General features: G+C 38.2%; 1 protein-coding gene and 1 long non-coding RNA gene across 2 annotated transcripts in view; one reads left to right on the top strand and one right to left on the bottom strand.

Moving 5' to 3' along the window:
- Positions 1-26,576, bottom strand: part of LOC121383695 — a 290,334-nt gene that overhangs the window by 105,978 nt on the left and 157,780 nt on the right. The window lies entirely within an intron of this gene.
- On the top strand, positions 24,191-25,798 carry LOC121384542. The gene is made up of 3 exons (XR_005959408.1): positions 24,191-24,568; positions 24,969-25,023; positions 25,713-25,798. It is a non-coding gene; the product is annotated as an uncharacterized LOC121384542 (long non-coding RNA).

Genomic DNA, 26,576 nt, shown 5'->3' with positions numbered 1-26,576 from the left:
TCTAGTGTCGTTGTTAAACAAAACAAACTTTAACTTTCAACACATTTTATCTATGGTTATATGGTGTCAGACATATGGTTAAAAATCATAGATAATAAGAGGAAATAGACTACCACCAATTTATGGGCAACTCTTTTCAATTAGCAGCAAGTGATATCTATATGCACCATTCCACAGACAGGATAGTACACAGATTTTTTACACTAGTTAATTTTGTGGAGCAGTGGCTGGAATGAGGAATAGTCTAATTGGCCTATTGATGGGAATTAACTGATCCAAAACTGACTAAAACTAAAATGTTTGTTTTATTGTGTGTGTGTGGTTAAATATGGAACTTAACACATGTTGATGACAGTATCCACAATGCGATTAAGGAAAGGCTATGTGATGTTTAAGCAGCAATATTATATAGACCGGGTTCAGAATGGGCTAAGTGCCACCCAGAGGACATTATGTAGACCTGCTTTGTTGTATTCCTCATCCGAGCTATGCCTTCGATGAGGAAAGACGTGTCGCTCTGCTCTCTCGAGTTGCCCCCCCACCTGGGAGGACTTATTGCAAGCTACGGCTCTTTAACAGAGTACTGCGTCGCTTACATTGGCTCACGGGCAACCGTGACTTTGGTGTATGGCGACGCGGTAACTAACACGACGAAGAGGAAGGGAAGAGGAAGGAGGAAGAGGAAACCTGCACCAGGGACGGCTCAGGGGGGACCTAAACTGGCAGCTCAACCGCCAGCGGCGGTCCTGTCTGCGTCGCCGCCCCCACCCCCAGGACCCGATCAACCAGTGCCAGCCGACGCAGATACCTCTGAACAGACTGAGCCAGCGGACCAGTCGACGCCGCTGTTGGACACAGCGATCTGCGAAACTCCACGGCGTGCGTCTCCCGTTCCAACCCCTTCGAGGCGGTCGGCGTCGAGTCCCCCACCCCCGGGGGGCTGCGCCAAGACCCCTATGGATGGCGCTGCTGCGAAGCGGAAGGCCGTCACCCCACCGAGTAGTGACCAGCCAGCCAAGGCCCGGCCTTCCGCGACCGCCCGGGGCAGGGACACCGCCTGGAGCCTAGCCATCTCCAAGATCAAGGGCCAGTACGCTCGATACTTGGTCGGGGACACCTCAGACACCAGCTCACTGTCGGGAGGCATTCTTGAGGGCAACTTTAAGAAGTTTCCTGAAGGAGTTGAGTGTGCCATCCACGCCATGGAACTACGAGATGGGAAGTTTGGACTTGTGGTGACGTCGCGCCGAGATGATCTCTACAGACAGGGAATACTCTTCGAAGATATGTACAACTACACCATCCACAGAGTACTGAAGATCATCGCCGGTGCCCATTACGTCGAGCTAGCTAAGACCTTGCTAGCCCACCGTTGGAGGAAACTGGTGCCACAGTTCAACGCCAAGCACTTCATCTCATCCCCGTAGTCGCCAACCGTTCCAAGGGCTTAGTTGGACTTTAATTTTTTTTTTTTTGTAAACAGTCCGACGCACTTTTTTGGTAGCCCGTCTAAATTGCTCAAATCACCTTAAAACCCTTTCGGTCGAGCAGTTTAATTTTGTTCTTTGGACTTAAATTTTTGTCCAGACATGAGTTGTATGAATGAGCTCATTTTGGCTTTAGGTCTTTGACCTAACTACTAAATTCGTACTCCAAATTCCGCCCACCTTAAACTCACACGCCCCCCCCCCCCCCCCCCCCCCCCCCGCTGGAGACCCACACAGTGGCGTCTGAATTAAGTCCTTTTGAAGTTGCACCATACTGCCTAAGATGGTAAGGCTATTAATCTCAAGATTTTGCACCTCTCATAATAATACCTTGTTCTATCTGAATTCCTGATGTCGTTGTTGTCTTTGTTTTTCTTGAGGGTTTTTTTTTCTAGATTTTTTTTTATTTTTATTTTTTTTAGTTAATTAACTTTTTTATATGTAAATACAAATTACCATTAATAGATAAAATAAATCCATACTGTAATAAACATTGAAATGGAGCTCACCTCTACACACACACACACACACACCCCATCCTCTGCCCTACCGCTACAATTTTACAGATATTTATTGTGACAGGTGGTGAGTCTGGAGGGTCTGTTTAAGTGAGGAGGTATCATGGGATAATTATAATCATATAGCATCATGTGTATTAATTAATATTAATATTAATGATTTTTTTATTATTATTGGAAATACTATCAAATTCTTGGTTGTTTAGCCACTGTTCCCAATGAATTTGATAAATCCTGTGAGAAGTTATGAATTTTAAAAAAATAACCATGAAAATGTTTTGGACTTAGTTTTTCCCCCATTCATTTGGAACACATCATTTCCTTTGCAAAAGGACTATCTCCAAACTAATTGTTCACTTATATTTCACTTATAGAAACAAAAAAAAAAATTCTTAATTCCAGTTCACTTATACCACTGATAAACCACTTATACGTGAAATATATGTGGAGTATCAGTGATGTATCAGTTAACCATTCTTTTCACTTATACTTATACACACTGATACTTCACTTATACCAATATATGGGTAACTTATAGGTCACTTATAAGTGGCATATAAGTAAAGTATATTCCTCTTATAAGTTTGTATAAGTCATTTCCGTAAGGGTAGTCACCAGCTACAATAGAAGAACAAAAGCTTGTACCAATATACATAACATGTTCCATAACCAAACTACTTTACCATATGATGGAAATCAATGAATACCTTCTTTGTTCAATAGTCTGTTTCATTTGGCTCTTAATTAGCTCATAACATCATTCATTTACTGTTGAGTTCCAGATTCCTACCAAGTTGTACATATATATATCCCTTCACATTCAATATTTTAATTTTTATACTTTTCTAATATAAAGGTGATATTCTGTGCTATTTTTACAACCAAACTAAAGAAAATGAACAAAGAAGGCTACAGGAACTATTCACAAATCATTATCATGGCTATCTCTGCAATGTTTCCTTCATCTACAACTTCTTGTCTTCTTCATGTTTGGGAGGGGGGGGGGGGGGGGGGGCAGAGCATAATGGATGCACACAACCCCGCGTTCTATCATTTGTTTGACCATGTGGCTATTTTTATTGGAACATACTAACAATCTAGCCTGGTTTACCCGTGGCAATATTTTGTTATGGCCTTAAAACATAAATGTTAGATGACAGCCATATGACTTATCGGGAAAAATCTTTTGTCATATAACATACAAGACCCACGTCACGTCAGTCGATATACTGTACACTGTATACAGTGCATTCCCCAATTCATATTTCCCGCCGTTTTGCACACGACACTCACCGGAAACGGAAATATAATTAAAGAAAAAAGATTTTTTTTCAAAATGGTGGTTTTTGGTTTTCGGCAAGTATTTTCGCTTGACAACAATGGCGGCACGTCGCGGTAATTTTCAGGGATCGATAGCTTATTGTAACAGCTAATTTGATAATAAATTTGATCGTTTTACCAACAACGAAAATACCCAAATATTGCAATATGAATCGTAGTTTGGGTTTTAAAAACAATTCTGGTCAGAAAACCACTATTATCGGGAATAATGGACATAAATACTGGACAGCTGGCCACAAATGCCCGTAAGTAAACACAACTTTTTCGATTTTTTGCCTAATTTTAATCACCATTAGCCGATCTAAAATAATAAAAATTACAAAAAAAGACACGAAAATAATACTTACCGATTCATATATGAACTTTATTTCATGTATTTATGAAACATTTAAGTGAATACATGCGAGTAAAAATTATAAACTTGTACCCACTCAACGTGGTTTTTGTTAAAAATTAATCCAGTAGTCTAAAGGTTAAACCAGTGGTTACGGTTATCTAAACATCAAAATTGTAATGCACGTCTGTACAACTTAATTTCATAAATAAATAAACAAACAACAACAACAAAAATCATCCAACAACTACAGAATATATAATTTAAAATAATTACTGTATAAATGAGTACAGGTCAAACCGATTAGAAAAATGTTGTCCACTACTTTTAATTATAATTATTTTTAATAAGAATTGTCCTAAATAAAAATAATAACAACAACAACACAACAGTAGTTACGGTAGTTTTTTGGAAAATTATAAATTTAAGATTTCAGTAGGTTGTATTATAAATACATTATCTCACTACCAAGTACACATGAAGTCATCCACTGATGTAGTTAACAAATTACACACTTCTTGGCTAATGTCTATTTCCTCAAAGTACAAATCTACTTTTGTAGACACAAAATTAATCAATTATCCAAGTGGTCAGAGTAGATTTCTATTTCTTTATTTTCTAAAGTATGATTTTTATTAAATAGATTTGAATAAAGTACCACTGAGGGTTCATTTACCTTTAATATACATATACATACATACATACATACATACACACATACATACATACATACGAACATACACACATACATACATACATACATACACACATACATACATACATACATACATACGAACATAACAACTAACCCACTGTCCTGGACAGACAGCCCAGATAGCTGAGGTGTGTTCCCAGAACAGCGTGCTTGAACCTTAATTGGTTTAATTAATAAGCACATAAATAAATTGAAATAAATGTGTGTGCATGTGTGAAAATACATGTATAAGTAAACACTGGGTTTTTTGTTTTTTTTAACGACACTACTAGAGCACATTAATTTATTGGATGTCAAACATTTGGTAATTCTGACATATAGTCTTAGAGAGGAAACACACTATACTTTTTCATTAGTAGCAGGCAATCTTTTATATGCACCATACCACAGCTTTTGATATACATGTATCAGTTGTGGTGCATTGGCTATAATAAGAAATAGCCCAATCGATTCTAGACCGACCATGCTTTACCAACGGGCTACGTCCGGCTCCTCCAATTTATGTAGACACTGAAAATTAAATATCAGTATGAATTATTAATCAACTATTTAACTGATCAGGGTAGATTTCCATTTTATTACATATGTGCATTTACATTTCCATTAAAAAAAATTTTTTTTTTTTTTTAAAGTAGATGTGAATAATCTTACTATATGTTTACTACTGATGTCAGTGGTAGTTTTCAGAAAAACAGACACATAACATTTCAAAAGGGTGGATTTTACGGTATCTAACTACCGAGGGTACATGGATGTCATCCACCGAGGGTACTTTTCCTTTTATATGGTATATTACATTACATATATGTTGGCTAATGTATATTTCAGCTAAGGAAAGACCTTCTAATGTAGACATGACAATTCAATATGAATGTGATGCCTTAATCTATTATTTAACTGATCAGGGTAGATTTTCTTTCCATGTGTGAAAGTTTTATTTTGTTATTTATTTTTTATTTTTTATTTTTTTTGTAACAAGATGTCAATAATTTTACGGCATATTTACTATCCATGTCAGGAGTGGTTTTCAGAAAAGGAGACTCTTAAAATGTCAAAAGTGTGGATTTTACCATACCTAACTACCGAGGTTACATGGTATATATTACATTACATATATGCTGGCTAATATATATTTCTTCTAATATTGGGGTTGCTTAACCCCATTTTTTGACGAAATCGTTACCGAGTTGAATAACCCCTAGGGCCTACTGATCAGATTCAGAAGGGGTGCCATAAAATCAGAGGTCTGGGTGACCTTCAAAATCAAGGTCAAGGTCACGATACTGAAAATATCAAATATGTTATGTATTTATATTTCTGGTTTACTATAATCATTTATTTCAACTCAATTTGTTTACTATTCAGCATAAATAACCTTCAGCATATGGATCAAGGTCACGATAAAGGAATGTAAGGGGGGGGGGGATGTGTCGTGGCTTAGTGTAATAGTAAAAATTTTGATTTGATTTTCTCGGTTCTTATAACATAAAGTTTAAAGATATGTTGCTAACAACATTCATATGAGATAAACAGTGTATTGTTGTTCAGCAAGTTGAATGTGGATACGATTTTATTTTTCAAAATGGCCGCAATTTTTCTATGAGGCTGGCAATAGTCCTGGAACCAGGACCAGCTTGAATGTTTTTTGTCATGCAACTCCCACTACACAGTTGATTTGGCACCTCACACTACTAGGGATCATTTCTAGCCCTGATGCACGGTTGAATTATGGTAGCAACACTAGATGGCAGCCTATTTTCTAATGGGGGAGGGGGTCGTGGCTTAAATGCATTTCTGAAAAGAAATATTGATTGTCTCAGGTTCTGCAATATCACGTTTTAAAATTTCTTGGTAATAATATGTTCATATGAAATAAATTTCTTGTGTTGTTTATCAATATGGCTGTCACTTTACGTTATATTTAATGGTTAAATGTGTATTCCATTAGCTGATGCAAGCATGTACTAAAATGTATTTTTAAGTCCACAGAAGTTTTGAATGTGAAATAAATATGTGTTGTTGTGCAACTAGTACAGGAAGTGCTTTCCCAGTCTGCAAACATGGACATTTCTACTGAACAATTTTCACAAGTTACAGCAAAATTGTTTTGCATACAGGTTAGTAAACATTTTTATATAATGAAATAAATAATTCTTCATTCACATATTAATAGACAGGTATTAATTGTTGAAAGAACCACATGGTATTACAAAAAAGAATAATTTATTTAAAGTTCCCTGCACTCAAACTTTTTTTCCAATATTCTACTTTCTCAACAGTATATACTGGTTACTATAGACGCCAGATGTATTCTGGTAAATACAATTACAAAATTCAAATTTAAACATACACACTTATTTGATTAAAAGATATGTATACTACTCAAAAGAATTTAAGGGTCAGACGATATTTTCGACATTATTTTCTGAATGTCAATTATATTAGCTAGACCATAATGTCACGCATGGTATTGTTCCATGTTGACGAAAGTGGGTCTAAGCAACCCATAAATGAATTAAAATCCACCGTCATTGTCATTGTCGACTAGTTCTAATGGCGAAAACATGCTTACATTTGCACGTAAATTAGGGCGAAAGCGAAAGGTCTGCTAAGTGCCCATAACTTGCTTTTTCACAAAGCGCTTCATTTGTACGCTTTGCACGTGTATTCCATGTTCCCAATGCTGAATTTCCGTATAATTGGAGCTTGCGTTCGTGTACGGTGCACACTCCAAATTCGACAATGGTACGACATCAACTGACTATCGAAGATCGAGGAAGGGCTATTGCTTGGCTTCAGGATGGCAATACGCAAAGAAATGTTGCTCCGAGACTTGGTGTCAGTCAGTGTCGTTGGCCGACTGTGGCAACGGTACCAAGCAACGAATTCTGTTCGAAATCGTCCACATTCGGGAAGACCCCGAAGCACTACAAATAGAGAGGACCGCTACATCACCAATATGGCTCTACATCAACGCACAACCACTGCACGCCGATTACGTGACAATCTGCGGACTGCGACTGGAACTCGAGTGTCTGATCAAACCATACGCAATCGTCCGAGAGCCAATAATCTACGCTGCCGTCGCCAGGCTGTTCGACCACCACTCCTACCACGTCACAGAACGGCCAGACGTCACTGGTGCACGCTTCATCTGACTTTCTTGTATACAGTGACATTTATTTGTGTTTTTTTGTAAATATGGAACAATAAATAAAAATTTTGGTGTAGTTTACATTATCAATCTAAAACTTATTTGGTTATAAATTTTTGACCCTTAAATTCTTTTGAGTAGTATATATTAAATAAATTGTTGTACAGAAAAAATAAATGGTATTTACACAAAACTTTGTTCTTTTTTCTGTCCAATTTACATAAAATAAAAATGCTACCATCATTTTTAGTACATTATTAATGTTTAGTTTTTTTCCCTTTATCTTTTTCAGATTAAGAAGAAATGGATTGGGAAAAGTGCATTATTTGTGGTAAGGCTGATGGAGACCTCAGATGCCCAGTGGACAGCAGATCTAAGAATGAGCTGCAAGTGTACAGTGACTTTCTCAATAATGTTGAACAATTTAAAGCAATTGATGAAATGCCAGTGGATGTTTGTTTAAAGGGTGATGCCGAAACGTTTGTAGCCAATAATGCTAAGTGGCATAAAACATGTCATCTAAAGTTTGCAACTTCAAAGCTGTAGAGAGTAGGTGAACATAAAGACAGAAAACGGAAACGAGATGATCAGAGTGGACGAGTATTGAAGCGTAGGCAGTGTGGTGATTCTGTTAAAAAAGAATGCATCTTTTGCTCTGAGATGTGTGGCAAATTACATGAATGCTCAACTATGAGTCTGGACAAAAACTTGAGGCATATGGCCAGTGAAATGCAGGACACAACCCTGCTTGCCAAACTTGCAGGAGGGGACCTAGTTGCCATCGAAGCAAAATACCATAAAGGTTTCCTTACATGTTATACAAATAGATATCGAACACTACAGAAGCAAGATGCTGAACAATCTGATGATAGGTTGTTAGAAGCCCATGCCTTTGCTGAACTTGTGTCTTACACGGTACATTGAAAGTTCTGTAGAGGAAGAAAACCATCTTTTCAAACTCTCAGAGCTTCACAGCCTCTATGTTCAATGTCTCGAAGATCTTGGTATTTCAAAGATAATTAATAAAACCAGATTGAAACTTAAGGTATCAGAGTACTTCCAGCCAGGGGTGGGGGAAAATAAAATTGTCAATCGGTCCCACGTTGATGTCATCACTACCGGGGGGAGGAGGGTAGAGGGATAAGAAGAAAGGAATGCACATAAAAATTATAAAATCATTTAAAAGGTGATATTTGCCAAATAGTGTTCTAAAAACAAAATCATAGTGGCATTTGTATATTTTTATTTTGAATCATGAATGGGAAAACGATAAACATCAAAACATGAAAGAAAAACAAAATGTTTGATCACATCAGCGAACAAAAAAATTATTATATTTATTTTACATAATGGAATAAATAATATATAAAAAAGGAATAAAAGTTATGCATTTTAACTCCCATATATGTATAAAAAGTACCAGTATTCAGTAGTCCTGAAAATTAATAAACAATAACACCGTTGGAGCGTTTGACAACTTGAGCTGGCACATGTTTAGACAAAGCAATTAATAACGTTGTCGCCGATTGGATGACATTTGATCTCTCCTGGCTCTAAAGATAGCCGGTTTAGCTATTCCAGCTCACTCCCACTTTTAAAAAAAAAAGAGGTGTAAACCTTTTTTTTATTTTAAAGTCCTTTATAATTATTTGATACACTACATTGAACAGTCAACAAGAAACACATTTATAGATTATTTCAGTATATTTTATGCTATTTCAAGCAGTTTGTATTTCACAAAAGCCTCTTGCTTCGTCGGACTCTGACACTCGACCCGACAGAGCTCCGTACACCGGCGTTAACATGTGTTGATTGTGACCAGTTGCAAACTCTGGGTCCTTTGTTTTAATTGGAGTGTAATACCTTGGTAGCTTTCTCACCAAGAATGATGAACGTCTGTTTTATCTCGTGACCAGCACAGCGGCTTTGACAAATGTCTAGCCTAGTGGCAGTAGATTGATTGTAGGTTCGACTTATGGCAGACTTTAAAATCACAGACGACAGAAACACCAGTCAGTTTGACCACTATTTATTTATTTATTATTATTTTAAATCATGCACAAGATGCCAATGTCTGGGCAGGCCGATCCAATTGGCGGATAGGAATTTGTTCCTATAATAGAAACGGACAGGTGCTTCGGACCGACAAGAATGACAAAAGTGGGACCGGCAAACGCACGTTTTTGAAAAATAATTTCGGTCTCAGAGATCGAGAATCGGTCCCAGACCGGGAAAAAAGGGCTTTTCCCCACCCCTGCTTCCAGCATAAATGTCAACTTCAATCAGATGGACGAAATACATTGCTCGTGTTTAACGAAGGGCTACAAAAGCTCCTCAAAGAAGCTACTGATTCGCGGGACTACAATGCCGAGGCAATAACAATAGCAAATATTGCTAATGTGCTTCACCGAGATGCTTTTGATCATGAATTATTTGAATTTAAGGGAAAATTTCCTCAAAATTGTCAGAGTGATTCTGTGCCAACTAGTCTAAAAATCTTGGTATCCATGTTGCTCAATGGAACGACTGTAAAGCATCAAAGTACTACCGAGTCTCAGGCGTGTTTGACAATTGCTCAGCTGATTCTCTTTAATATGAAAAAATGTGCATCAGAGGGAAACACTGTTCGTCATTCAAAGGAAAGAGAGCCTCCTCTGCCTATCTACCTTAGTCTCCAAGCACATACCCTTACAAGAAGTAAGAAATTGGTTGAAAGGCTTCACGCCCTTGGTGTCAGTGTAAGCTATAACCAGGTCATGGAAATTAAGAGTTCACTTTGTAATGCTGTGTGCAAATGCTTCTCAGATGATGGTCAGGTATGTCCAACTCAGCTCTGCAAAGGACTCTTCACAGTTAGTGCTGAAGACAACATAGACCACAATCCATCATCGACAACAGCTGTGGACTCGTTTCATGGTACTGGCATAAGCATATTTCAGTTTCCTACTGTGGAGAGCTTAGGCGAATCACGGGATTCCATAACCATTGACTGGAAAACCAAATCAACATACACTTTGCCTGAAAGTTACACTACCGTTCCTGCTGTGGCCATCCAGACTCACAACCTGAGTGTACCTCCTACAAATCTCAAAGAAGTCGATGGAAAACTTGAAGAAGCTGAAACCATCGAAAAGGCTTGGATTTTAAAAGCATTTGAACTCCTAGAAAAGAACAAACTTGACAACGGTGATCGAATTGCCTGGGCTGCATATCATGCTTCTAATTATCTGATCCACCAGCTGTGAGTGCTTTACTCCCATTGTTTTATGAGAAGGCCGCATCAGTTGCCATGATAAAGCATGGCATGGATATCCAAAGGGATATCACTGCCTACCTAAATCCAGGACAGATACCTGTGTCAACATTTGACCAACCTCTCATTACACTTGCCAAATACGTCCAGTGGAAATGGCCAGATCTATATGGAGAGCAGATGCACATAGTAATGCTCGGAGGGCTTCACATAGAAATGTCACTTTGGAACACAATTGGTGACTTTCTACAAGCATCCGGTTGGACAACAGCACTCAGTGAAGCTAGTGTTGCTTCTTCTGGCATTGCAGATTGATTTCTGAAAGTATCTCACCTTACCAGGACAAGACACGCCCATCAGGTGACAGCAGTATCTTTGGCAAAGCTTCAGAATAATGCATGGCTGGAGATGATCAAACAAGACCATACAGCATCAGACTGTATGGGATATGAAACATGGCGACAATCCATGATAAACAAGAGTCCGACCTTCCAATACTGGGACATTATTCTTGAGTTTAAGATCCTGGTCATGATTTTAATCAGATCACAACACACTGGTGACTTTGACCTATATGTTGAAACACTAGAGGCTCTAGCTCCTTGGTATTTTGCATTAGATCATCAAAATTACGCACGATGGATATCAATACACATATGAGATATGAAAGCACTGCCACAAGAGGTTGAAGAAGACTTCAAACGTTTCTGGGTCATTCAAAAGACACAGCTCAAATTTTCCTGCATACCAATAGATCAGGCACATGAATAGAACAATAAGATTGAGAAAACACCTGGTGGAGCTATTGGACTGATGGAGAATCCAGTAGCCTTTCGACAGTGGAGACCGGTCTCGGTGGCATCGTGGTAGGCCATCGGTCTACAGGATGGTAGGTACTGGGTTCGGATCCCAGTCGAGGCATGGGATTTTTAATCCAGATACCGACTCCAAACCCTGAGTGAGTGCTCTGCAAGGCTCAATGGGTAGGTGTAAACCACTTGCACCGACCAGTGATCCATAACTGGTTCAACAAAGGCCATGGTTTGTGCTATCCTGCCTGTGGGAAGCGCAAATAAAAGATCCCTTGCTGCTAATCGGAAGAGTAGCCCATGTAGTGGCGACAGCGGGTTTCCTCTCAAAATCTGTGTGCTCCGTAACCATATGTCTGACACCATATAACCGTAAATAAAATGTGTTGAATGCGTCGTTAAATAAAACATTTCTTTCTTTCTTTCTTTCTTTCGACAGTGGATGATTGCTGGGCCAGAGCAAGCAAGGCTGCTGAGTGAGTTCGAGAGTCAATTCATCGAGGATAACGTACTAGCAGTAGATCACCATGAGCAAGGACCCACAACTCAAGAAACCTTCAAAGCACAGGTGATAAGTCTGTGTGAGGCCATTGAACAAATGGGCAATCCATTTTGTGATGACAGTCCTAAACTATCAACTCTGGACACTCAGAACTGTGCCAATGCGGATGTGGTGGAAACAGTGAGAGGAATAAATGAAAAAGGTCAAAGTCAGTACAAGAAATATGTCAAGGATGTCATCATTGACATAATAGTGTCAATCCATGAACCAATCAAGAAGAACTCTCTGCCCCTTTTTAAGCATCCTCAGGCATCAGGATCTAAAAAAGCAAAGAAAACAATGGCAAGTCTTAAAAGTGACTGCACTCTCTTTGGTCAGCTTTATATTGCAAGCATGTTCCGAGATGTTGATCCCAAAGAGTTTTTCTCACATGAGAACCACTCATGGCCACCATCCTTATCAGATAATGGGAAGCTTCGACTGCCAACAAAAAAGTCAGATCTACTGACATTTCTTCACACAGAATCTCAAGCTGAAACACCAGCGTACTTTGATGCCAAGGTATTTGATGGTGCTGTCATAGTTCATCTCCTCCCAACTTGTTAGGTCTCAACACTTGAGTACTGTGAGAAGATTTTCATCACATGGATCACAAATCAAATGGACAATACTGACAGGATCGACATTGTGTGGGACAAATACAAGTCTGACAGCCTGAAGGAGTCAACTAGAGAAAAGAGAGGAAAAGGAACAAGAACCAAAGATCGAGGTCAATTCAAACTGCCTTCAAAGTTTAAAGATTTCTTGCGAGACCCAAAGAACAAAGAAGAGCTCTTCAATCTCCTGACTAAGAAGACAGCTCTTCACAAGTTTCCACCAGGAAAAGAGGTCTACATCACCAAGGGAGAATCAGTTCTCTCAATTGGCTCCAAGCACCCCATGGGACCCTGTACTCATGAAGAGGCAGACTCGAGGATGGCCATCCACATCAGTGACGCTCTTGAGAAAGGTGCCAAGATGATCCTTGTATGAACAGTTGACACAGATGTCATCGTCATACTCGTTGGAATATTCTTCACTCTTAAATCAAGTCACCCCGAAATTGAACTGTGGGTAGCATTTGGTTCTGGAAAATGGTTTCAATACTATTCCATCAACATCTGCAAGAAACTCGGAAATTTGAAGAGTCGAGCCTTACCTGTATTCCACTCACTAACAGGATGTGATACTACGTCACAATTCTTTGGAAAGGGGAAGAAAAAAGCCTGGGAAGCCTGGGAGTCATATCCAAGTGTCACCGAATCATTCTGCCATATGGCTGACCATCCGTTTCAGATCATTGAACTGGAAATGACAACATTTGCTTCACTGGAACGATTCACGTGCATTCTGTATGATAAGACCACCAACCAGAGCAGCGTAAATGACTTAAGACAAGAGCTCTTCTCACAATCAACACATGCAATGGAGTCTACCTCCAACCCAGGCTGTATTACTGCAACATGTTAACAGGGCACAGTATCAAGCAAGCATATGGACCAGTTGTTTTCAGTCAAAACCAAATCAGCCTAGTCCCCAGGGTTATCGCTGGACAAAGCATGATTCTTGGATGCCAGTTTGGACCCTCTTGCCAGAAGCAGCAAAGGCCTGCAGAGAATTTGTCAAATGCAGTTGCAAAGCTCAACCTTGGTGTCACAAACATTGCAAATGCAAATTGGCAGGGCTTAAGTGTACAACAATGTGCAAATGTGGTGGGTCATGTGGAACATAAGTACATTTATAACTAAATTTATGTAAAATCTAAATGTGAAAAACTGACTGGCATCTGATGCTACTGAGAATTTTTAGTCATCACCGATGACACCCATCATTGACTGATAATGACAACATGAGAGATTGTTTTTTGCAAGTACATACCCGGTATATGCATGTAAGTTGTGGTCATTTTCAGAAAACTGTTTTAATTTTGTTCACAGGCATAATTTTCAATTTCATCTTTGATGACCTTGAATGATAAAATGACTATGTCATGATCTTGACCTACATTACCAAGGTCACCTCGAGTACCGTATATCTTCGCCTGTAAGTTGATCTCGGCTATAAGTCGAGTCCCTAATTTCAAGCCCTAAAAACATATTTTTTTATTGACCCGTTTATAAGTCGACCCATGAAAAACAACTTATAAATATTGAAGTATTTCTTATTTTCAGCACATGAGAACAATAATGTACAATATTTGAACAAAAGAAAATTATTTTACAAACTTCGGTTTTCACGTTTTGTACATCGCAAACAAGTAACATAGCATCAAAATGAAATATTCCCTTAATAGATAGTGATAGCTGTTTGGCTGTTACCGTATGGCACTGTACAGCATGGGTATGGGTAACTATATTTACGTGCCCCTATCCACGAGGGTTCAGGCACGCCCACCCCGGATTCAGCCTCTGACATCGCCAGTTGTCGATTCCGGGGCGGGAGGGGGGTGGGGGGGGATGGGTAGTTATAAAAATGCATGGGGTGATTTTTAACTGATGTGGTATGACCACTTACAAACTTAAATAGTTATATCATTTATAATTAGGGGTCTAGCATATTTATATGTTATCACTATCATATTTATATTAGCACCATAAATAAAAGCCTTATATCTTTCTATTATTTTACTATATAATTAGTAGGTGCACTTACTTAAAATTTCGATCGGGCAGATCTAAATAGTTATATAGTATAGTTAATTAATTACTAATAGTATTTATATATATATATATATTTTTATTTTATTAATTAGGCCCTGGAGGATGAAGGATTCGTAAAGCGGGGAGCACCGCGCCACCGGCAATCAGGCGATCCAACAGGCGGGAGGCCCACTATGGTAAGTCCGGATTTCCACGGGGGGGGCGTTCCGGGGGGGGGAGGCCTCCTACCAGGCTTCCCTATCGGCCAAAACCGCCAACGCCCTACCGCACCCAAATATGCACCCTACCACGGCGTCCCCCCCCCCATCCCGCCCCCCCCAGGTTATCCATGTAACACAGGTGGGCCAGTATTTAGGATGATATGAATGATGTGAAGATGATAGATGATAAGCCCGCAAGCCGCCGTCTGGAGTGGTGGTGAAACGTATAATTCTTTGGTGTTAGTTGACTGGTGGACCGATTCAGTTATATGGTGAGGTGTCCTCGCCGCTCTCCCCAAGCATTCGTGAGCACTACACCCAGTCGGGTGCGTCACCTAAACGGATGACAAAGTCATTGTTATATAATCCTCGGTGTCACCCAGGGGACCACTAATCGTCAAGTGGGTGGCTCCGAGTACCGGTCAGGTTTTTTTTTTTTTGTATAAATACAAATTGACCGATCAAATTAATACCGTTTAAAACCTGTTTGATTTAAAAGAAAACGGGTACATATATATAAAATTAATGCTAAATTAAAACTGCTAAGAGGAAAATTCAACAACTACTACACATATTTATTATAACAATTAATTAAAAGTATATTAATATACCATAAATAATTAAAAACTAGAACATTCACGCCCAGCCATACATTCCGCCTGGGGCGGGCGGCACAAGCGCTGCCAGGCGCATGCACCGCCAAGTCCCGGCGGAACCAAAACAAACATTCACGCAACCACTCTCACACTAGGTTATTTTAATGGTTATTGTCTGGCTAAAAGCACAGACCAATAGAAAACGTTTATAGAGGGAACGGCCTCTAATTGGTCAGAGCCCGCTCCCTCTCAGCCAACCGCCCCGACACCCGATTACTGTTCATTACAGTAAAGATTACAGTGAAAGATAGACATGCCAACAGAGGTCAGCAAAAAGATAGAAAAAAGTGGAGAAGAAAATTTCAAAGAAAAATGATGGGTGACAAAACCGCACAGGAGAAGAATACCAGGTACCCCACGGCAAGGCCCGGCTCTCCGGACATCACCGATTGGCACCTCGGAAACACTCGTGAGCGGCAGTATTCACTAAAGACAGAAGAAAGAAAACACAGTGTGTGTTAGAAGCGAGCCGGATCGATATGCGACACTCAGCTTGAAATGGTGCGTTGCGATTGGCTGAATCTCGATCCCTAGCCAGAGCCGGTTGAGATTAAGAAAGAAAGCCAGTGTTAAGAAACAACAGGCAAAATAAGAGACTGCGATTGGCTGGATTTCGATTCCTCCTCTGGAAAAAAAAGAAAGAGAGGAATGTGGATGTTACAACCATCCAGTCAATCGCCCACATGTGAATGATGAAATAATGTGCGTAGGCTTTTTCGGTGATTCTAAAATGGATTAAAAGGAAAAGTTATTCAACATAGTTAAAATAAAAAATTATTTTAACAACTTAAAAGAAAAAAAAGAGGAGTTAAAAGAAGACATTATATAATATATATATTTTTTTTTTTTTTAAAAGTAAGGTTATTCGGTTTGTCCGCGGGAGGGTAAAGTCCAAACCTTTACCACCCTGGGCAAAGTTCGCCACCAGCCACCCACACACCAATGCAAGGTGAGTGCTAGACTTAGCAGGCCCATGATCGAGTGCATCGATAGTCCTCGGACCGCTCTTACCTATTTATATAATTAGCAATTTATTATGTGCCAGCTACTTATTATATTCTTATTTTCGTGTCCAGTACATAGGTTAGAATAGCCCGTTCCACCTCCCGTTTGAGAGCGGGAGGCGGGTTAAATATTTTAACAGGGTTAAATTTAATTTTAAGTTTATCCATTATTGTTTTAAAAATACTTCTTTCGTCAGTATATCTATTACAATAAAAAATATAATGTCTTACATTGTCTAGCTTTTTACACTTAGTACAGAGCGCTGTATTACTTTTTTTTAGTAGATATTGAGTATCGTTCAGACCGAAAACAACACCAAGGCGCAGTTTAGTAATAATATTTTCGGCTTTAGCATTAGAATAAATATATCTTTTCGAATTAACTTTGGGTTTAATTAAATAATGCCATAGCCTAGTTTTATTATTCCATTCGGTTTGCCAAAATTTAAGAAAATTATTATGGGCTATGGCCATAGATTCATTTAGGTTGATATTAATATTAATTTCAATTTTATCCATACCTACAGCTTTTTTTGCTAGTAGGTCTGCGTTTTCGTTGCCAGAGATGCCGACATGAGCAGGGACCCATTCCAAAGTTATGAACAGCCCTTTACTATTGTTATAATTAATCATATTTATAATTTGCTTAATTAAGTGTGAACTCTTGAATTTAAGATTCTGGAGAGCTTGAAGAGAGCTCAGAGAGTCGGAGAGTATAAGAAAGTTTTGTGGAGACGGGTAATTAGTAGCATTAGTGAGAATCCACTTGAGCGCAGAGTAAATGGCCATCAGTTCGGTAGTAAATACAGAAACGTGGTCTGTCACTCTGGCGTAGTGGGAGCTAGAGGTATTAGGCAAGCCGGGTTTGACACAAAAGGCCATGCCTGCCTTGCCAGAAAGTGGGTCCTTGGAGCCATCTGTATATATATGAATATGCTCCGGGTAATAATCATTTAAGGCTGCTCTAAATATTATATTTTTAAATAATTCATTATCTGTTTTTAAAGTTTCCTTTCTTAGTAGTAACGGGACACTCGGCGGTTTAATTAACCAGGGTGGCACCAAGGGGGGCAGGTATTTTTCCAGCTTATAATCCAAGAGTTCTAGATTAGATGCCATTCTGTTATTAAAATTTACTGCGGAGTTAATATCTATATGTAGATAATCATCATTATTCGGTACCATGATTGCTACAGGATTTAGTGGTACTAAATATTTAGCTTTATACCAATGTTTAAGACAGAGCTGGGTGCGCCTAACACTAAGAGGAAGAATATTTAGCTCCACACGCAGACTGTCATTTGGTGTGCCCGGGGAAATTTTAGTAATGATCCTAAGCCCTTTATTATACATTGACTCTAGCTTATTCAACTGAAATGGTGATGCACAGCAGAAGGCTTGGGCACCATATTGCAACCTGGAGACGATAAAAGCTTCAAAAATCATTAAAAGTGTATGTCTGTCAGCCCCCCAGTTAGTTGCCGCTATAACCCTAAGTAAATTAATATAATTACTACAATTTTTTATTACTTCTTTTATATGTGCATTAAACGATAATGATGGATCAAAAATAACTCCTAAGAATTTAACTGACATTACTTGAGTTATTGGGTGATTATCTAATATTAAATTAAGTGCGTGGCGTCTCTTAAAATGATTAGTAGTGAAGAGAATAGCTGATGTTTTAGATCTTGAGATGGTAACCCCCCAGGTTTCAGCCCAATTTTGTAGTATATCAATATCTTTTTGAATGTCTATTTTAATTTTTTCTAAACACTTTCCAGATCGCCAAAAAGCTGTGTCGTCAGCAAATAAACCAATACTGAGCTTGGTGTCCTCACTAGACGAACCAGTGAGGGCTATAGCTAAGTCATTAATAAAAATACTGAAAAGTGTGGGGGCTATTACTGATCCCTGGGGTATACCATTCTCAAGGTTCAATTCATCAGAAAATGCTTCAGTAACATTAACAGTAAAAGATCTATTATTAATGAAGCGTTCAATAAATGCAAACATAGGCCCTCTAATGCCCATGTTATACACTTTAATTAGTAGCCCGTGTCGCCAAACCATATCATAGGCCTTTTCCAGATCAACAAATATGCCGACCACTTTGTCGCCATGACTAAAAGCATTAACAATTTCAGATTGAAGTCGAAATAGGTGGTCGGCAGTAGAGTGGTGTTTTCTAAAACCACTCTGATATATGGTCAAAAGATTGTTACTTTCTAGATAATGACTGAGTCTGGAATTAACCATGGCCTCCATAGTTTTACAAACACTGGATGTTAAAGAGATAGGTCGATAATTAGAAGGGTTAGTTAAGTCTTTCCCTTTCTTAGGGAGGCTGACGACCTCAGCGTGCTTCCATGCTAGGGGGAGATAACCCTGTTTCCAAATATTATTATATAATTCCAGGAAAAGTCTGAGGGTAGCTTCAGGCATGTTTTGAAAAAAGAGATAGCTAAATTTATCCAGACCAGGAGCGGTACCTTTCCTGTGAGCAAAAGCCTCAGTCATTTCCTGGAGAGAAAATTGAATATTATAATCTAAATTATGTGTAGGAAATTTAGCATCCAGGGGAATTTTATGTTCTTTTTCTATAGTTTCTTTAATATTAGAGAATTTTTGTGGAAAATTACTATTACTTGAGTTTTTTTGGAAAGTTTGTCCAAACACTGTTGCTTTTTGCTGATTAGTGGTATATAATTTATTAGCTTTTAATAACGAAGATTTAGGGAGAGATTTTCCCTGGATACGTTTTATTTTTGCCCATACTTCGGAGACCTTGGACCGCTTATTTAATGACGAACAAAATTTAGTCCAAGACTCCTTTTTTAGTTTATACAATTCTTGAGTTACTTTAAATTTACTTTCTTTAAATTTACCTAAATTAGCAGGGGTTTTATCCTTCTGATGGTTTTTACGCATTTTATTTCTGAGTTTAATCATTCTAGCAAGATTGTCATTCCACCAGGGAACTGAGTTATACTTAACTTTAACATTTGAAATAGGAATAGTTTTATTAGCAATTACTGTAATATTATCAATCAGATTCTTATTATAAATATCTATGTTATTATTTCTAATATTATCCGGTTTCAGATTCAAGCATAATTGATAGAAACCTGGCCAGTCTGCTTTATTAAAATTCCATCTTTCTTTAGCTTTAGAAATTTCCCTCCATGACCCATTTAAATTATAATGTGTGATAATAGGGAGGTGGTCGCTATTAAAGTCGTTGATGACCTGCCACTCACATTTAGCCGCCATTTCCTCTGAGACCATAGTGAGGTCCAGCCAGGTCCAGGAATGGTAGGAGTCAGAAAAGAAAGTAGGAGATCCATCATTTAAACATACAGTTTTAACAGTTTCCATAAATTGTTCAACAATAAGCCCTTGTTTATCATTAGTAGTTGATCCCCATAGGGAGTTACGGCAATTAAAATCTCCTACTATAATTAACTTGTTAATTAATGTTTTAGAAATAGAATCCAAATAGTTGTTTATATTTAAATTATTATGTAGACTGCCTGGGTGTACATAGAAATTGTATATATCTATATTCTCGACTCCGCCATACACTGTAATGCCCAAGACCTCGATATTATTTTTGGTCTCAGTGAGCGGAATGCGGGAGTACGACAGGCCACTCCTGACAAAAGTAGCTATACCTCCTCTAGTAGAAAAATTGTTATTGTAATAAAACCCAACATACCCCGCAATATTAAAACTATTAAATATTAAAATTCTTATTTTTAGCTTTATCTTGATTATTATTATCTAGCCAGGTTTCCTGTATGCAAATGACATCTAGAACCGGTTTAGCGTCTGCAATATATTTCTTTAGTTCATCTCCATGGTTTAACGATTTAATACCTTTAGCATTCCACTGTAGAATGGCCAAGCCTTTAAATTTATCTATTTTATTTTTAGTTTGTTTACTATCATTGTTATTGTTATTGTTATAACTATTATTTACACTATTATTATTGTTGCTGTTATTGTTAAGTTTAATTAAATATTTAGGTGCAGTTTTATTTCTCTTGTCCCCCATAATTAGTTTGAGGCAGTACTATTTATTGACTCTATTAGTTCATTTAATCTAATCTATGTTATGATGACTAGGTGTGGAGACAGGAGTAGGCTTGGTCATTCTAGGTGCATACCAATTAAAGCTATTCTTCAATATTTTAGCATGGTTTTGTGCATAGACAACAACTTTATTTATAAAGACTCACAACAGATCACTACAATAAAACTGAAAGTATCAGTTAATCACATGTTTTGCCACCATATTAATACATGTAAGGAGGATAACTCTGGAAAGTACACTGGTTTTTATTTAAGTCCCTACTGCTCTAGTGAACTGCAGATATCAGTCTAAGCTGTTTTAAGGGAAAGCTCAGTAATATTCATGAAGTTAATCACCGACAAAACATTGTTTGAACAACCATTAATGCCAGTGACCAGATTTCAAAATAAACTCAGGCAACAGGTAGTTAGTATTGTTTACAATTTTGCTATTAGTGATGACTGTTGTTTTAACTAAGTGGACTGTTCTCTTGGCATGCGAGTGAGATCGCACCCTTTTCACATAACCAAAACCGTTCTAATGACCAAAAAAAAGGTTATAAAAAATAAATGTGTCAAATTAACATATTTGAGTATAAATACAGGGCATACTTCAACAATAAAACTTGTAAAATAATCCCCAAAAAGGTAATATTTTTGGGTGAAATTTTTTTACCCTCTTATAAGTCGACCCCCCAAGTTATAAAATAATTTTTGAGTGAAAAAAATTTGACTTATAGGCGAAGATATACGGTATATTAGATACTAGGCTGAGAATATAATATATAAATATCCATGATCCTGTGGGTTGACAAAAATAACTAATTTTGATTTTGATGTTTTATCATTATGACTTTGACCGTGACCTTGAAAATAATATGACAACACAATTCAAAATATATCTTCTGCATTGCTATATCCTTTATCTGGACACCTTTGATGAAGAATGAGGTACTTAAATCTAGCCAAACTAGAAAATCACAGTGTTATTATGAAATGTGACCTTGACATAGTCTGAAGGTCATCCGTACCCCCGATTTCGTGGCACCCCTTCTAAATCCAATATGCACTCCCTAAGGATCATGTATGCCAAATTTGGTGCTTTCTTCAAGTCAGTATCGATGTTTTGATTAAGCAACCCCACTATAATGTAGACATGACAATTCAATATGTATATGATGGATTAATCCATTATCTAAATGTAGTAGTATAGGTATAAAGTGCTCCTACTGGCAGTAGCTAGTGGGAATTTCCCTATTAGCTCAGTTGGTAGAGCACTGGATTCTCGTACTGAGAGTCTGTGGTTCGAATCCCCTCAGTGGAGGTTGATATTTATCTGTAATAATATTGACTTGTGGATATTTGTATATAATTATTATTTTATATTAATGCATTAGTTTTATTTGTTTTCATGTAATTAATTATTTTATTTCCATAAACAGGTAATGAATTACAACAGATTGTGTACCTTTAATTATTTTATTCTTAATGATTACTATTTTCAGGTATCTTGGCTTGTTACAAATTGCACAAGCATGTATGACACCTTGCACAATAATATTATAGTAACAATAGCACTATCACCCATGTGCCACGCCTGTCCTATTGTTTCCAGCTTGGGTACAGTGTAAGCTGATGTGGTTTTAGTGTTCTTGTCTGAAGTGGTAGCTTATTATAGTTCACTGTTTCCTTAAATACTGGTGTACGTCAGGTATTGTGGTCCACATTCTGTACTTTCATTCCGATTTTTTGCAAAGATGAAGCAGGACGTATGTGCCTGCTCTCTCGAGCTACCCCCCCACCTGGGGGGGACTCATTGCTTCATACGGAGTACTGATGGAATACCGCATCACGTACACCGGGCCACGGGCAACCGTGACCTTGGTGTACGGTGACCCAGCGAAGAAACCACCCAGGAGGAGAAGGAGGAGGAAGACGGACGCGCCAGGGGCAGACCGGGAGAGGTCAAAACCGGTAGCTCAACTACCGGCGGCGACTTCTTCCGTTGTACACCCCAAGCCCCAGTCAACACCAGCGAGGCCAGCTGTTCCAGCTCTGCTGGATCCAGATGTCGACTTGCCAGTGGCGGACCCGGACCTGAACCAGGCCCTGATGGAATCGCCCCCCACAACTCCGACGACTTCAACCCCCGGGATTCCAGCGATGCCACCCCCACCCAGGAAGAGTGGCGCTGTAGAGACCCAGGCCCGTCTTGTGGCCGTTGGAAAACGAAAGGCGGTTGTGTCCCCAGGCGACCAACCAGCCAAGCCAAGTCCGCCGACACAACCGCCTACACCTACTTCACCGCCAACAGAAGATCCGCCCACTGGTCAGCCTTGGTCACTGCAGGCAGGCAAACTACCAACGCGCTACTCGAGGCTGGTCAAGACCAACATTGGGGATGTCCGCCGGCTCCTCTGTGAACCGGGCCTGGAGTCTTACGAACCTCTGCCACGAAGGGAAGGAGAGTTCTCGGTGCGCAGGATCACGATGAAAGATGGGCGAGGGATCTGCCTCACCGTCCGCCGGAAGGGACTTTTCCACCAAGGGATGCTTCTCGACGAAATGGACAACCCGACCATCCACCGCGTCATTAAGACCGTTGCCGGAGAAGACTACCATCCAATCACCGAGAACATCGCCAAGTCCACATACCGGCAAGCCCTCCACCATCTGAATTCGTCCCTCTTCATCGGCTCTCCTTGACGACATCCCCGCTACCAACCTCCTTTGCCTCCGTGAGTAACCTCTTTTTTTTGGGCTAGTTAGACTTTAAACGTTTTTCGAAGCAGTTCAAAATTCTTATGTTCATTTTTTTTATAAGTAGTCTAACGCATTTTATTTCGGCGCCCGTTCAATTGCTCCAAATCACCTTAAAAACTTTTTGGCTGAGCAGTCTTAACTATTTTGGGTCAAATTTTAGAGTCCAGACATGTCTTTGGATGCAGTTACTCTTTGTAGACTTAGGTAAAAAACAGGCTTCACCGAGAAATCGAAATTCAGCCAATCAGAACACGGCTCCCACTCGGTGTTACTTCAAGTTTGCGAAGTGTCTGCTATTTGGTCCGCGCTTGCGTTGACTTTACTAAATGGCTTCTTTCCAAATTCCGCCCACCTCAAACTTACCCCCCCCCCCCCTCTCCTGCTACGGAGTTAGTCACTGGCGAAGTCAGAGGCTAAATCCGTAGTGGGCGTGCCTGAACCTTCGTGGATAGGGGCACGTTAATAGAGTTTCCAGTCCAGTCCACATTATATGTTACTCTTCTAGAGTTAACACTCCATGTTGATTCATTTATTGGAAGATATTTCTAGAGGGAGATTTAAGGTTAGTTATAGTTAGGTTATTTATTGTTTAGTGTAGTAGTACACGTGTATTTTAAGCATATAGGTTTTATGTAACTAATGTTTAATTTCAGGTTCTTAGAGGAGTATGTACTTTAAGTATGGTATTTAGTATGTATTTCATTAATGTTTATTTTCAGGCTGTAACAACTACAGGTTGAACAACATATCACTATAATTAACATTTTATCACCTTTTTCTAGTATTGCCCTGTACCTGTGATGTGTGTTCGTGTATGCTAGTCAACCACGCGTGACCACATCAGTGCAGTCAGTGTGAGCTCTTTTGGTAGCCATAGCTACAATACAAACACCCAAGCTATCTTTAAACTTTGACCTTTGTCTCTTTCTCTCCCATTGGATAATTAACACTCACCTGTATCTGCATGCTTTCTTTGGACTGACCAGACAGGACAGAATTATTTAGTTTTTGGAGAAACAAGTTCCGATCAGAGAGAAATAGTAGAAGTTTAATTTAAAGGTTAGTATTAATTTGTTATAGAAGATAAACTTAAATAATAATAGTAAATGCCTAATTTTCTATTCCTGGTAATGATTAATGAATAATTTAACATAATATTTAATAATAAATCTGCCTTTTAATTATTATGGATTACAGGGCGTGACATAATGAATGTCAGCCATCTTTGTTTTCTGCTGTCAAAACTATATATTTTATGATTTAAGTGAAGTTTCTGTTTTAGTTGTTAGCTTATCTGAGTTAATAATTTAGCTACGTTTAATCAATTGTTTTTATGACGAACTACACCAAAACATTGGTTTTGGAATGAATTAGTTTAAATGTTTTAGTTCTGAATGTATAATAGATATATGGAAACCATATACTAAACAATTGATATTATGAATTTATTTTTATGCAGGTTTCCCCAGTTGTTATGGAATATATCAACACAATGCCTACGTGTAATTCATATGGTATGTTAAGCTACAGGTTAAGTCTAATATTTATATATTTGTAATTTTAAATATACTCTTGTAATTTATATCCTTTCTGTCATAAACTCATTAATGATAAAGCTAAGTATATCTCTTTATTACGTCAAATAATAATTATAATTACAATCATTTAAATAACCCTATTTACTATAAATTATCTCCCCTTTGCTATAATCAATGATTATAATTGGTGGTCACGAAATGATTATTATATATATATATATACATGTATGTTAACATGATTAATAATCGTGATGACAGTATTTAGGATACAGAGGATGATGATTCATAATCATCGGAATGATAATTAATGCTTAATGACGGTTTTCTATGATTTGCAATGTATTTCATTAATATATGCCTGAATGTTTGTTTTACCTCAATAGGGATATATTTGTATTGTTTTTACCATATTGTTAACGTTTGTGTTTTTAATCCGGAAAAATATCCGCCCGGTCCCCCCTTCCCCTAACCCTAACCTTAACTCCAACCCTAACCCCAACCCTAGCCCCAACCCCCCTAGCCCCAGCCCCAACCCCAACCCCAACCCCAACCCCAGCCCCAACCCCAACCCCAACCCCAACCCTAACCCTAACCCCAACCCTAACCCCTAACTAAAAATAATAATGGAGGGGACCGGGCGGATATTATACCTTTAATCCTTGCAGGGTGTGTCTTGTGTCTTATGTTTAATAAAAGATGATGCCCTAACCCGTAGCTGGTGTTGTGAACTTTGTTGAACCTAGCTTCACGCACCAAATACCGACTGCTACAATAACATCTACTTTAATGTAAATGTAATTGACTAAATAATGCTTTATAATAATTATTATATCTTTCTGTATAACTTTATAAACTGTACAGTGTAATATTAATTCTTGTTAATTCAGTAATTTGATTAATCTAAATATGTGATAAACATAATTTAGTATGAATGCAATGTGTATGTTTGTGGTGATGAACACTTTAGAGATTGTTGTATTTTATTATATATTTTATGAAATATGACATCTGCGTGGTTATTTATTATTGTAATTCTTTTATGCAGATACGTCAATCCTTTTAAGTGTGACCAGTTCCATTTGCCCTGGTGTCACATACTTGGTATGTAATATATTTGTATATGTATTTTTATAATATAATTCTTATTTCAGGACATGTATGTATTTCACATGATTGAGAATATCTTGTGTATTGTGATTTGTTATAATGGAGACATATTTTAAATAATTTATTTGGACATGTGAGTGATAATGTATATTATGTATGTATGTATTATAACTATATCTGTTATAATCATAAGACATATTGTGTATTGCGTATTAATTACTTTATATGTCATGTCATGTTAAATACTATAATTTAAATGATGAAATATTATGTATTGTGTATCCTGAGTTATATATGAATAATAAATGTATTGTTATATTGTATTTTAATTATATTGTTACAGGGATATAAAAATGAAAACTATTGTCAGCCATTAAAGAGCCTTTAACCCAAAACAATGCAGTTGTCATTTATTCCAAAAC

This window comes from Gigantopelta aegis, chromosome 10 (assembly GCF_016097555.1).
Source record: "Gigantopelta aegis isolate Gae_Host chromosome 10, Gae_host_genome, whole genome shotgun sequence".
Lineage (NCBI taxonomy): Eukaryota > Metazoa > Mollusca > Gastropoda > Neomphalida > Peltospiridae > Gigantopelta > Gigantopelta aegis.
Note: the sequence above shows the minus strand (reverse complement) of the source record. Positions and strands in the feature narration are given on the sequence as shown.